The sequence below is a fragment of the Podarcis cretensis genome (genome assembly GCF_951804945.1).
Source record: "Podarcis cretensis genome assembly, chromosome: 9".
In the NCBI taxonomy this organism is placed as follows: Eukaryota; Metazoa; Chordata; class Lepidosauria; order Squamata; family Lacertidae; genus Podarcis; species Podarcis cretensis.
The window spans coordinates 772,501-786,047 of record NC_137178.1 but is presented as its reverse complement, the minus strand read 5'-3'; the positions used below and the strand labels follow the sequence as shown (position 1 = coordinate 786,047).

The following is a 13,547-nucleotide window of genomic DNA, read 5'->3' as shown; positions in this document are numbered from 1 at the left end:
CTCATGGTCAGGACCCCCCTCCGCCCCAGAAGTCGCAGGTCGCCTCTGCTGCTCATGCGCACAGCGCCTGGATCTCGCAAAGCATTTTATGGGGGCTTCTGTGGCGTGCTGCGCTTCAAATCGTCAGTGCAGATGGCCCTTATTTCCATTACGCAGACGGTGACCGACCTGCCCAAGGCTCTTGCTGCAAGTCCTTGGCAGAGGCAGAGCTTGACGCTGTCTCTGGGTGCGCAGAATCGTAGAACCAATTGTGCTGATCTGTCGTGGGAACACCCTCCTCAAAGTAGGTAACAGTGGTTTCAAGGTAAGGTAAGGTAATGGGCCCCTGGACTATGGGGTGCAGCACACGCCTTGTTTCTGGTTGTGAAGAGGCCCCCGTGACAGTTCCAGCTTCCGCCCTTTCTTCCAACTCAACGCCAAAGAATGCAAGAGAAAGGTCTAGATTTCAAGAGACGGAAAGGTGGGGTCTGCAATGCTCTGCCCGAGTCACCAGCCCCTGCACCTCTCAGATTTAAGGGGCTCTAAGGAACCTAGCAGTTCGAAAGCACATCAAAGTGCAAGTAGATAAATAGGTACCACTCCGGTGGGAAGGTAAACGGTGTTTCCATGCACTGCTCTGGTTTTGCCAGAAGCAGCTTAGTCATGCTGGCCACATGACCCAGAAAAACTGTCTGTGGATAAACGTTGGCTCCCTCGGCCAGTAAAGCAAGATGAGTGCCGCAACCCCAGAATCGTTTGCGACTGGACTTAACTGTGAGGGGTCCTTTACCTTTTTTTAAAAAAAGGAATTTAACTCCCTGCTCACATAACTAAAAGGAAGTTTTTGCATTGTTGTTCCCTGTGTTCGGAAGGTGAACCAAACTCCTAGACCTTCTTTTTCTTTGGCATTCCCTCGTAGCCAAGTAAGATTGTCTTCCATGAACACAGTTTTAACAATGAGTCCATAAGTGACTGTGGAGGCCAATTCTGGACCCACACATCCTTCCACAGTGGGGACATTGGTTTCCGGGCGGGAGTTGATCACAGTGTGGATTTGCCAGGCATGCCTTCCTCTTAGCATGTTTCTCCCTTGCGTCCTGAGTTCGAGTGTCTTCAAAGCCCATGACACCTTTGGTCAAGGCTGTTCTCCAACCAGAGCACTCACAGGCCAGTGTTTCCCAGTTGTCGGTGTTTATACTACATTTTTTTTAGATTTGCCTTGAGAGAGTCTTTGAACCTCTTTTGTTGACCACCAGCATTACGCTTTCCATTTTAAAGTTCGGAATAGAGTAGTTGCTTTGGAAGACGATCATCAGGCATCTGCACAACATAACCAGTCCAACAAAGTTGATGTTGAAGAATCATTGCTTCCACACTGGTGATCTTTGCTTCTTCCAGTACACTGGTATTAGTTTGCCATGTGATGTGTAAAATATTTTGGAGACACCATTGATTGAATCTTTCGAGAAGTTGGAGATGGCGTTTATAAGTGGTCCATGTTTCACAAGCATACAGTAAGGTTGGTAGTACAATAGTAAACAAGCATTTTGGTTTCCCTGCGAATGTCCAAATGTCCGGTCCTCAAACACTCTGCGCTTCAATCAGGAGAAAGCTGCACTCGCAGAACTCAGGTGATGCTGGATTTCAGCATCAATGTTGGCCCTTGTGGAAAGACAACCGCCTAGGTAGGAGAAGTGATTGACACTTTCCAAAGTTACACCATTGAGATGGCTTTGTGGTGCTGCAGAGGACTTGTTTTGTGCTTGTTGGTTTTTTGGATGTTAAGCGATAGGCCAAGTTTTTTGTAAGCTTCTTCAAAGATATTTAGGATGGTTTGGAGGTTGTCCTCTGAGCGTGCGCACACCACGTTGTCCTAGACCGGCGTGTCCTTTGAGCAGCCTTTGCTGATGCTCTGAAATGGCCGTCATCAACCTGGCCCCCTCCCTGGATGGGGCTGATGGCAACTGCAGTCCAACAACATCTGCAGGGAGACAAGTTGGCGAAAGCTGCTCTCAAGGCGCAGCTCAGAGCATCTACCTTGCAAGGCGAAGGTCACTGGTTCAATCCCCGCTGGGGTCTCCTGGTGGCAGAGAAGCCTGCCTGAAATCCCAGAGACCCATTTCTGCCAGTCAGACGGGCAGTCCTGAACTAGATGCCCCCAAGATGCTTGAGGTCTTGGGCATTTCCTGCTGCCGCTGCCCAGTCCTGGGGGGCTGTCTGAGCCCCATGGCATGTTGCACCCCTTGGTGGAACTGGCACGATTTGAGATTACACCCTGGAGCCTGTAGGGAGCTGCTAATCCCCTCTATTAAACCGAGAGGAAGTGTCCGAGCGGAGCAGAACAAGGCCCTGGCAAAATAATCCCCCCGCCCTCATCAAAGGGGAGAGGGGAGGCAGCGCAATTGGATTACGCGAGCGGCGGGGAGCCTGGCGCAGGGAGGAGATCTTTGGGCATCCCGGCTGAAGCGGCCCCTTTGTTCCCGCTGCCCTCTGAGCCAGGATTAGCTCCGGCCTCAAAGAGCCCAAACAGTGCACATGTCTTCAGGTGTTGTAGCCGGACCAATGGCACTCTGGGAACGAGGCTTTGGGGGTGGCGGGAGATTGACTGCGCTCAGCCGGGGGGGGGGGGGGAGAGAGAAGCCACTTCGGATGTCTTAATAAAACTCAGCTGGGGACAGGAGGGGCCGGCCAGGCCCAAAGAGGAGCAGGAGGAAAGCAGGAACCGCCTGGGCCTCGTGTGGGGAACCACAGGCCAGCCCCGTTCTGAATCCCTGGCGCTTTGGGCCTCTGGACTCTGGCTTTGCAAGGAAGCAAAGGCAGTCAGGCAGGCAGGCATTCACACATAGAATTACAGAATTGTCAAGTTGGAAGGGATTCCCAAAGGTCATCTTGCCAACCCCTTGTGGAACAAGCTTTCTCCGTCCTCCACGAGACGGCCCTCCAGATATTTGAAGAGGACTGGCACATCTCCTCTCACTCTCCTCTTTTCCAGGCTAAACATGCCCAGCTCCTGCATTGATTTGAATGCAACTTCCAAGTTGATTTGAGGAAGCTGTTCAACCCTGAGCCCTGCCTGCTTCCGAACTGGCAGGCTTGTTTGCCATCGATGGCTCTGCTTTGCCTCCACAGCCATGCTTCTGAATACCAGTCGCCGGCAAAATTCTTGCAAGGATCTTAGCAAACTGTCTCTTAACAATATCCGAGGAGACCCTTCCTGATTCCCAAAATGGTTTTAGACAGTGGACATGATTTTCACTGCTCAGCTTCAAGAAAAATGCAGAGAGCAAAACCCACCCCTGTATATGGTGTTTATAGACCTGACTAAGGCTTTTGGCAGGGATGCAGGTGGCGCTGTGGGTTAAAGCCTCAGCGCCTAGGGCTTGCCGATCGAAAGGTCGGCGGTTCGAATCCCTGCGGCGGGGTGCGCTCCCGCTGCTCGGTCCCAGCGCCTGCCAACCTAGCAGTTCGAAAGCACCTCCGGGTGCAAGTAGATAAATAGGGACCGCTTACCAGCGGGAAGGTAAACGGCGTTTCCATGTGCGGCTCTGGCTCGCCAGAGCAGCGATGTCACGCTGGCCACGTGACCCGGAAGTGTCTCCGGACAGCGCTGGCCCCTGGCCTCTTAAGTGAGATGGGCGCACAACCCCAGAGTCTGTCAAGACTGGCCCGTACGGGCAGGGGTACCTTTACCTTTACCTTTTAAGGCTTTTGGCACTGTAAATCATAATGCCCCGTGGACTGTCCTTCTGAAAATTGGCTGCCCAATTTGTGACCATCATTCAGCTTCTCCAGGATAATATGGCAGCAACAATCACAGATAACAATGGCTCTCAAAGTGAACCATTCACAGTGGGATCAGGTGTTAAACAGGGTTGTGCCCCAACTCCATTCATTATTTTCATTGCCATTATCCTACACTTTGTCGAAGGGAAACTCCCCACCGGAGTAGAAATCATATATGGAACAGATGGGAATCTCTTCAGTCTGAACAGGCGGAAAGCAAAGAGGAAGGTTACCGTAACTTCCGTCATAGAGCTTCAGTATGCTGATGACAAAGTAGTGTGCGCACGCTCAGAGGATGATCTCCAAACCATCCTAAATATCTTCGCAGAAGCTTACGAAAAGCTTGGCCTGTCGCTCAACATGCAAAAAAACAAAGTACTGCACCAACAAGTACAAAATAACCCCTCTGCAGCGCCACAAATCCAACTCAATGGTGTAATGTCAGTGTACTGGAAGAAGCAAAGATCTTCATTGTTGAAGTGATGATTCTTCAACATCAACTTCGTTGTTTAGATGCTTGATTATTGTTTTCCAAAGCAACTACCCTGTTCCCAACTTAAGAATGGAAAGCGGAATACCGGTGGACAACAAAAGAGGTTTAAAGACGCTCCGAATGCAAATATTTAAAAATGCAGTATAAGTAGTGATAACTGGGAAACAGTGGCCTGCGAGCGCTCCAGTTGGAGAACAGCCTTTACCAAAGGTGTAATGGGCTTTGAAGACGCTCGAACTCAGGACGCAAGGGAGAAACGTGCTAAGAGGAAGGCAAGATTGGCAAACCCTCACTGTGATCAACTCCCTCCTGGAAACCAATGTTCCCACTGTGGAAGGACGTGTGGGTCCAGAACTGGCCTCCACAGTCACTTACGGACTCAGTGTTAAAACCGTGTTTATGGAAAACCATTTTACTCATCTACAAGGGGTTGCCAAAGAAGAAGAAGAGGAAACAAAAGCAGAAATTAAAAGTCAATATGAATGTCTAGTGCGATAGATCTGCCATCTCCCACCTTCACCCACAAATCCGCAGTCAAGCCGCGGACTGCCTGGGTGAAACTCACACAGAAGATCTTTTGTTGCCCATTGGTGAGGCTTCTCCTTTGAGACTTTGGCTTTCTGAGACACAGGCAGCTCCCTCTGGAAAGCGGTGCTGGGGCTCAACCCATCTAGCAGCCAGATGGTTCTAGCAGATATGATGCAGCCCCTCTGCTCTGCCTTAAGGGGGGGGGAATGCAGTCCATCAATCAGTCAAAACTAAACCCATCTGGCTCTGGTCAGGGCCATTTACGCCACCTTCGGATGTAAGAAAGGCAGGGTAGAAAATGCACCAAATAGATGTATCAATGTGCACCTCTGGTTTTCCCTGCCCCCTCTGTGGTCCTGGGTGTGTTGGCAAAAGCTCCGGGCGAGGGGCAAGCACTCAGCACAGGCCCAGAGGCACTGTTGCCCTGTTGACACTTTCCGCTTGCAGGATCCAGGGCTGCACTTTTAACACTGGTGGGAGGCTCCTTCTCGGGTCCCCCTCTCTCCCAGAGCCAGGCTGTTCTCGAACCCAAACCTCCTCCCCGTCCTCAGAAAGGGCAGCCCTCTCTGCACCTCCACGGAGGCCATCCTGGTGGGATTCAGGTGGCTGCTCCTTTTCTGCAGCCTTAGAAAAATGTACTGCCTTCTGCTAATGATCTGGGAAAAGTCACACCTCAGCCCCAGAGCCACGGGAGGGAGGGAGGGAGGGAGGGGGGTGTTTGTGTGTGTTTGGGGGGGAGAGGAAGTGGGGAGAAGTTCCCTTTGCTGCTCCTGCTCCAGAGTAGTCTCCATTTTATAGGGAAGGGAATATGGGGCTTGAGGGACCAGCCTCCCCAACATCTGGAAGGCCAGGCTGGGTGTCGGGGGGGGGGGAAACAGCCCCACTGAGCCCCACAGTGTCCCCTTGGCTTGGGTTTCACTAGGTCCCAGGGATGAGGGGGGCAGGGAGGGAGAGAATGCAGGTGGCAGGGAGAGCGGCAAGGCAAATCATGGAAGGGGTTCCAAGGGTCATCTAGTCCAACCCCCTGCAGTGCAGGAAACCCAAGGCTGAGTGAGCTGTGACGCTGCCCAAGTCTTGTTTCGGGGGCCGGGGGTCCCTTCTGCTGTTTTCGCTCCTGACCAGGAGGGATTGCTGCCAAAGATGGGGCTAGGTTTCAGGGGAGGTGCTGGGTTTCCAAAGCAGAATGCCAGTGATTGTCTCACAAAGTTCCACAAGGGTGGGAACCATGAGATAATAATGATGATGATGATATTAATTTATACCCCTCCCATCTGGCTGAGTTTCCCCAGCCACTCTGGGCAGCTTCCAATCAAGTGTTAAAAACAATACAGCATTAAATATTTAAAAGCTTCCTCAAACAGGGCTGCCTTCAGATGTCTTTTAAAGATAAGATAGCTGCTTATTTCCTTCACATCTGAAGGGAGGGCATTCCACAGGGCGGGTGCCACTACCGAGAAGGCCCTCTGCCTGGTTCCCTGTAACTTGGCTTCTTGCAGGGAGGGAACCGCCAGAAGGCCCTCGGAGCTGGACCTCAGTGTCCGGGCAGAATGATGGGGGTGGAGACGCTCCTTCAGGTATACTGGACTGAGGCCATTTAGGGCTTGAAAGGTCAGCACCAACACTTAGAATTGTGCTTGGAAATGTACTGGGAACCAATGTAGGTCTTTCAAGATGGGTGTTATGTAGTCTCAGCAGCCTTTCCCAGTCACCAGTCTAGTTGCCGCATTCTGGATTAGTTGTAGTTTCCGGGTCACCTTCAAAGGTAGCCCCACGTAGAGCGCATTGCAGTAGTCCAGGCGAGAGATAACCAGAGCATGCACCACTCAGGCGAGACAGTCTGCGGGCAGGTAGGGTCTCATCCTGCGTACCAGATGGAGCTGGGAGACAGCCGCCCTGGACAGCTGTGAGTCCAGAATGAATCCCAGGCTGCACACCTGGTCCTTCAGGGGCACAGTTACCCCATTCAGGGCCAGGGAGTCCCCCACACCTGCCCACCTCCTGTCCCCCAAAACAGTACTTCTGTCTTGTCAGGGTTCAACCTCAATCTGTTGGCCGCCATCCATCCTCCAACCGTCTCCAGACACTCACACAGGACCTTCACTGCCTTCACTGGTTCCGATTTGAAAGAGAGGTAGAGCTGGGTGTCAGCCCCCCGGAGTTTCCCAGGTCCCCCAGCACCGAGGGGCGGCAACTCCTCCCTGCCTCCGCAACAGAGAACGAGGCAAAGATGGCTAAGTGGTTTTTAGTTCGTTCGTACGTTTATTGTTCTAGGTTGGTGAGGATCATCTGACCACAACAAGAAACCAAATCTTCAGTGTCATTGGCCCAGCTGGCCCTGTGGAACTCCCTGCCACTAGAGATTCAGCAGACTCCTTCTGTTTCAACCTGAACTTTTCCTGTGCCGTCAAGTTCACACAGGCCCTTAAGAAAACGTATTTGCATAATAGTAAGGTTCTAGCCAAAGTCCGTGATAAACTTGTAGCAATAGCATATGCACGGTCCAAATGCTGCCTTCGGCAAGAGGCAGGATCCAGATCTGACTCATAATGGGTCCTGGTCCACAACACACAGACACCCCAGGGGTTTCCTCTCACCATGCCAGGTTCGCTGTGCACTTTGCTTTTCCCTGCATGAAGCTTCACCCGCCAAATTTCCACCTGGCATCAAATGCATAAGTCACCCGACATCTTTAGGGACACCAAGGCGACAAATGATGGTGCACAGTTGAGATTACGCATATGGCAAGGGATCCTGCGCTGCGGGTCCCAGGTGCCAAAATGGGGCGGGGGCGCTGGGGGATTCCCCATTTTCTGCTTCATGTGTCTGTCGGGCCATTTTTGGATAACACTGAGTAGCAATATCAAAAGTTGACCTTGAAGAATACCTCTCTCGCCCTGACCTGGCCACTGTGATCCACGCGACAGTCACCTCCAGACTGGATTACTGTAACTCGCTCTATGTGGGGCTGCCCTTGAGACTGACCCAGAAACTCCAGTGTGTGCATAATGCCATGGCGAGGCTCATTACAGGGTCCTCACTGTGAGATCACATTCACCCGGTGCTATACTGGCTGCACTGGCTCCCAGTGGAGTACAGGATCAGGTTCAAGATGCTGGTTTTAACCTTTAAAGCCCTATACGGCCTAGGACCCTCGTACCTACGGGACCGCCTCTCCTGGTATGTCCCTCGGAGGATCTTACGGTCCTCAAACAAAACCATCTTGGAGGTCCCAGGCCACAGGGAGGTTAGGCTGGCCTCGACCAGAGACAGGGCTTTTTCGGCTGTGGCCCCGATCTGGTAGAACACTCTGTCCCATGAGACCAGGGCCCTGCGGGACTTGACATCTTTCCGCAGGGCCTGCAAGACGGAGCTGTTCCACCAGGACTTTGGCCAGGGCACAGCCTGACCCCCTCCTTTGGTGATCCTCACAGAACTCCAGCCCAATGGTTGCCATGAATTTGATTTTGAATTGATTTTAGAATGAATTGATTTTAGAATGCTGTGTTGCTTTTATTGCTGTTAGCCGCTCTGAGCCTGGCTTTGCCTGGGGAGGGCGGGTTATAAATTATTATTATTATTATTATTATTATTATTATTATTATTATTAGGGATTCTTTGCTGGGCCGACCCAATGGCCCATCGAGTCCTCCGTCCTGTTCTCTCAGCAACCAAATGCCCCAAAGGATTTGAGCCCAAGAGCAACTGTCCTTTTCTGCGGTACCCAGAAACTCGCGTTCAGCAGACTTGCTGCCTCGGACTGCGAAGGCAGACCTCAGTCACCCTGGCTAATACCCATCAATAGCCCTGTCCTCCACAAATTTGCCTAATAAACTCTCTGCGGTCCCCTTTGCCAGGAGGGTTTCGTGTCCTGCATCCAGGGGCCCATAAAAGTTCAAGGTGGTCCCCCACCAACGTAGGAGCATCCCAGCCTCTCTTGCCGCCACCGCTTTGCCTTGTGGGGCGGAGGGAGGGAGTGCCCACCCCATAGGAGCTTTGGGGTCAGTGCAAAGAGGTCCTTGTAAAGGGGAGATGAAAGGCTGGACTTGTAAAAGAGCCTTGCCATTAAGAGGCCTGAAGGAGCAGCCCTCCCCACCCCACCCCTGATAAATCCAGGGGGGTCTGGATTGCCTTGCCTGCCCTAGCCGTGCCGTTAAGGGCCCCTTTTCAAAGGCGCCTTTGCAAATAAGGAAAGCCCCCCCTCCAGCAAAGTGGTTAAACATGTTCAAACACTTGTCTGGGGCAACAGCACCCCGTGACTCTTGCACTTCCAAAGAGGTTTTCCCCGTCCCATCCCTGCAGAAGGGAAGGGCAAACACAGATTTGTTTGTTCCGAGGTGGGGGGCGAGCCCCCCAGCTCCTCCCTCCGACCCCACACCTATCAAAGGAGCCAGGCAAGGGACCCTTCAGATGTGTGGGGTTGGACGGAAGCCGCGTCCATCAGGCTTGTTTGCAAAGGACACACACCAGGTGGGCAGAGGACACCCCCCCCCCGCTTCTTGCCTCTTGTTCTGGGGATCCCCAAACATCTGGCCTCTGGCCTGGTGCTGGCAGGAGGGGGTGTGGAACTGAGGAGGGATTTCGCCTTCTGGCAGCTTCCCCCCAACCCCGACACTGGGGTCTTGCCTTGAATCTCTTGCCCCCACTGCTCCCCGGTGGTCATGAGAAAAATGCACATCTTTTTTTATATATTTATTTTATTCATTTTTCATTTTCGTTCATTACATACATCTCAAATTCTTAACATTTGCTATATATCCCTCCCTCCCTCCCTTCCAAGACTTCCCCCAACTTGCGTTTCTGGTTTGTTTCTATTTTCACCCGCTTTGCTATCTCTCAGCAGAAAAAGTTATTAAAACATAACATCAAACCTTAAAAACATAAAAATAAAATTAAATACACCATCTTATTTCACTATCTCCCAAACATTTTCTGATGCTAATAATGTGAATGTTTATTTAAATCCTGCTATCTAACGCACATCCAAACACAGCACAGATGTGAACTGTGGAACTCCCTCCCACAGGATGGCTTTCAAAGAGGACGGGGCAAATTCCTGGAGGAGGAGAGAGATGGCTCTTTTCTGCCCTCATGAACAGGGGCAGCAATGCTCCTGAATCCCAGGCCAGCGCAGATGTCGCTGAGACAGTTTTTTGGCCAAGCGCATAAAGCTGAATTTGAGAGTTGAGAGTCAACTGTGTTCTCAGCCAACATCTCCAGATGTGTGCATCCTGAGAGTGGGGCTCATCTCTCCTCCCAGCGCCTGGCCTTCCGTCCTATTCCAAGAAGCGCCTCAAGCGGAGATGCTCTCAGCACTTCCAAGGGCTATGTCTCCCCATGTGGCGCCAAGTGCGCTGCTTCTGGTGGGGCACGAGTTCAGCATCTTGGCCATTACCTTCAAAGCCCTTTGTGGCTTAGGACCAGGTCACCAGGGGAGAAGGGCCTCCTGTCCTCTGAGGGGAGGTGGGGGGCTGCCAGGGAGAAGGGCCTTCATGGTGCTGGCACCCCAGATAAGTTTGCTCCTTCCTTCCTTCCTTCCTTCCTTCCTTCCTTCCTTCCTTCCTTCCTTCCTGATATTTACAACTGCCTCTTCATTAAAGTCAACCCCAGAGCATGTTACGATAGACGGCTTAATAATACATAATGAAATTAAGCAATCTGGAAAGACAAACCATAACAACAATAAATCCAGTGTACATCACAGCCCTCTGACTCGAAAAACCCAAATGCGTCTGTGTCTGTGTCCTTTAATATGTTCCTGAGCCTCTTTAGATACAATTCAAATCCTCCAAAAGGCTCTGTTGCGCTTTATCACTGAGGAAAGGTTTGGAGTTTTCCAGAACTCATCGTCAGGCTGCTTGTAGCAAGAATCTGTGTGTGAAAGGAATTCTTAATTCTGGTAATGGTTTTATGCCGCTGTGGTGATTTTATGGCTTTAAACTTTTCCCCCCTGTATTTATTTATTTTCTTTCTTTCAGTTTTGTAAACTGCTCTGGGAATATAACTGAAGACAGTATAAAAATACTGCAAAGAAATAAATTTCCTTGTTTTGGTTTCCGAACGTTCCCTCTTTTTCCTAGCAAAAATAATATGTCACTCTTAAAACTTTTAAAAAACAAACTCACTCACACACCTCATTTTCTGCTTTTCTTCAAACTATGATGTGCTTTGCCTGAAATTTCCTGGATAGTTCTCTCCTCTGTGTGAATGGGCTGGCAAATTTGCACACTTAATTGTGCCTTGCCAAGAGCATGACCTGGAAGCAGCTGAGAGCTGGTTCCTTTGCATGTCACTGAGTTGCCCCACAGGGCGAGGGAGCCTCTCAGGTGCCCCACTGAGGCTGCCCAAAGGAGGAATCCTTGCAGAGATCAAGGGCCAGGGCCCATTTCTTGCCCAAGGCCCCCTCTGGAGAACAAACACCTTCTCCTTAGGCACAGCAGCCTCCTTATTGGGCTATTATTACCCAAAAGGGGGCAAATGAATGAATCCTTAAGCTATTAAGGGGTGAGTGGGGCTTAATCCTTTTGTCCCTTGTCTTGGGTGGGGAAGGTGTGTTGTGTGGTCAGAATCTAATGGGCAGCAATGAGGGTCATTAGCAAATGAACCCCATTGAGGACATGCCTGAACTTAGCCACTGTCTAGAAGGCATGTGGATTGGCTGTCTGGGCTCGATCTGCAGGATCTTCTGGGGCTCAAAGAACACAAGAGGCTGCCCTATACCCAGCCAGGTCATTGTTCCTACACTAATAATAATAATAATAATAATAATAATAATAATGCAATGATAAACCCAGACAGCATCTTAAAAAGCAGAGACATCACCTTGCCAACAAATGTCCGTATAGTAAAAGTTCTGGTTTTCCCAGTAGTGATGTATGGAAGTGAGAGCTGGACCATAAAGGAGGCTGGTCGCTGAAGAATTGATGCTTTTGAATTCTGGTGCTGGAGGAGACTCTTGAGAGTCCCATGGACTGCAAGAAGATCCAACCTCTCCATTCTGAAGGAAATCAGCCCTGAGTGCTCACTGGAAGGACAGATCCTGAAGCTGAGGCTCCAAGACTTTGGCCACCTCATGAGAAGAGAAGACTCCCTGGAAAACACCCTGATGTTGGTAAAGATGGAGGGCCCAAGGAGAAGGGGACGATGGAGGATGAGATGGTGGGACAGTGTTCTTGAAGCTACCAGCATGAGTTTGACCAAACTGCGGGAGGCAGTGGAAGACAGGAGTCCCTGGCGTGCTCTGGTCCAGGGGGTCACGAAGAGGCGGACACAACTAAACGACTAAACAATAACAATTTATTTATACCCCGCCTATCTAGCTGGGTTTTCCCAGACACTCTGACGGGCAGCAGCACTTCAGAGATTCAGGCAAATAACATTCCCAGTCCTAAGAAGAGCCTGGCTGCCGGATCCGGCCAAAGGGGTCCCTTCCAGGATCCTGTTCTCACAGTGGTCAACCAGATGCTCGTCATAGGAAACCTGTGAGCAAAATGCGAGAACAAGGACCCTCTCCTCTACCATAAGTTATGGACCTGCCATGGCGGTGCACGTTGAAAGATTCAGGATACCATAAAAGGACTGAAACTGTGGAACTCCCTCCCACATGAGGCAGCGATGGCCTGTGACCTGGCGGGCTCCCAAAGAGGACTGGATAGATTCATGGAGGAGAGGAAGATTCATGGCTACTCGCCACAACGGCTAGGTATCGCCTCTGCAGTCTGAGGCAGCAAGGCTTTTGAAGACCACTTTGTTTTTTTGTTGTAATAAACTTTATTTGCACATTAAGCGTTGCACATAATTAAACACATTACTGTTATATAAAAAAAATCCACACAAAAAGAAAAAAATAAGAAGAAACGAAAAGAAAGAAAAAAGATACAAAGGGGAAAAAACTTGTCAAAAAACATACAGCTATTTAAGAATTACAAACCATCATTGATGATATTCTAAAGACATATTTCCAGTAAGAGATCCTTTTATCTTGACCTTATCTTTTTTCCCCTCGCACCTCTCACTTTCTTATCTGTACCTAATCTCTGGTTTTATTCCCTGATTTATTTAATGACTTCCTTCTACCTCTATGCGGATCCTAATTTCTCATATCTTAAAGTCTCTGTGTTCATTTTTAGCTCTGCGAAAAACCATTCTGTTATCTCTGTGGAATTTAATCTATGCTCAACCACGTATAATCATTGGAACCATATTTCATCCTATAAGTTTTAAAAGCATCCCATTCTTTTCTGATCTTATCTCCTGAGTGGTTTCTTATTGATTCTGTTAATTTCGTCAATTCCAGTTCCTTTCTTCTTTTGTCAGTAGAACATTCCTTTTCCAGTACTTTGCTATCAGAATCCTGGTAGCCGTAGTAGCATAAAGAAAAACTCTTTTATAGACCTTTGGGATGTTTGTTGTCAAAATACCTAATAAAAATAATTCTGGTTTTTTAGGAAATGTATATTTTAACATTTTCTTCCATTCTTCATATCTTCTCCTTTGGCGATCCCTCGTATCTGAGTAAGATTGCTTTCCATAAACACGGTTTTAACAATGAGTCCGTAAGTGACTGTGGAGGCCAATTCTGGACCCACACGTCCTTCCACAGTGAGGACATTGGTTTCTAGATGGGAATTGATCACGGAGTGGATTTGCCAGGCATGCCTTCCTCTTAGCACGTTTCTCCCTTGCATCCTGAGTTCGAGTGTCTTCAAAGCCCATGACACCTTTGGTCAAGGCTGTTCTCCAACCGGAGCACTCGCAGGCCAGTGTT

General features: G+C 49.9%; 1 protein-coding gene across 2 annotated transcripts in view; it reads left to right on the top strand.

Moving 5' to 3' along the window:
* The window catches only part of WDR54 (WD repeat domain 54), a 307,575-nt gene that overhangs the window by 109,468 nt on the left and 184,560 nt on the right, over positions 1 to 13,547 (top strand). Inside the window, exon 1 of one of the 2 annotated variants that reach the window (XM_079991062.1) lies at positions 13,272 to 13,294. The exons of the other annotated variant lie outside the window; for it this stretch is intronic. The gene's annotated coding sequence lies outside the window, so the exon portion shown is untranslated. Of the gene's footprint in view, positions 1 to 13,271; positions 13,295 to 13,547 lie in introns of those variants that run through there. 2 annotated transcript variants of the gene reach the window in all.